Here is a 636-nt window from a genome sequence, read left to right on the forward strand (position 1 = left end):
GGGGACTCGGGAGGCCATGGCGGATCAGGGGACTCGGGAGGCCATGGCGGAGCAGGGGACTCGGGAGGCCCTGGCGGAGCTGGGGACTCCGGAGGCCATGGCGGATCTGGGGACTCGGGAGGCCATGGTGGATCTGGGGACTCCGGGGCCCCTACAGCTGGAGTCATACTACCCCCCTCCAAAAAATACTTGGGGAAATCTACGGGGCTGTATTCGGGGGCCTGGAGCCCTCCCTGGACCTAACGGGGAATCTGGAGCCCTCCCTGGGTGGAACTGGGGATCAGGAGCCCTCCCTGGGCTTAACTGGGGAACAGGAGCCTTTCCTGGGCTGAACTGGGAATCAGGAGCCCTTCCTGGGCTGAACTGGGGAACAGGGTAGCGCTTACGTGGTGCTGGCACTGGAGGGCGCCCTGGCGGAGCAGGCACAGCGCACAGCGAACGAGGAGCTGGGACGGGTGTGAGTTTTGGGGCTGGAGCCGACACGGGAGCGAGTTTTGGGTTTTGGGGCGACACGGGAGCGAGCTCTGGGGCTGGAGCCGACACGGGAGCGAGCTCTGGTGCTGGAGCCGGCACTGGGGCGAGCTCTGGGGCTGGAGCCGACACTGGGGCGAGCTCTGGGGCTGGAGCCGGCACTGG

This window comes from Sinocyclocheilus anshuiensis, unplaced genomic scaffold (genome assembly GCF_001515605.1).
Source record: "Sinocyclocheilus anshuiensis isolate Anshui unplaced genomic scaffold, SAMN03320099.WGS_v1.1 scaffold1841, whole genome shotgun sequence".
NCBI classification, from domain to species: Eukaryota; Metazoa; Chordata; class Actinopteri; order Cypriniformes; family Cyprinidae; genus Sinocyclocheilus; species Sinocyclocheilus anshuiensis.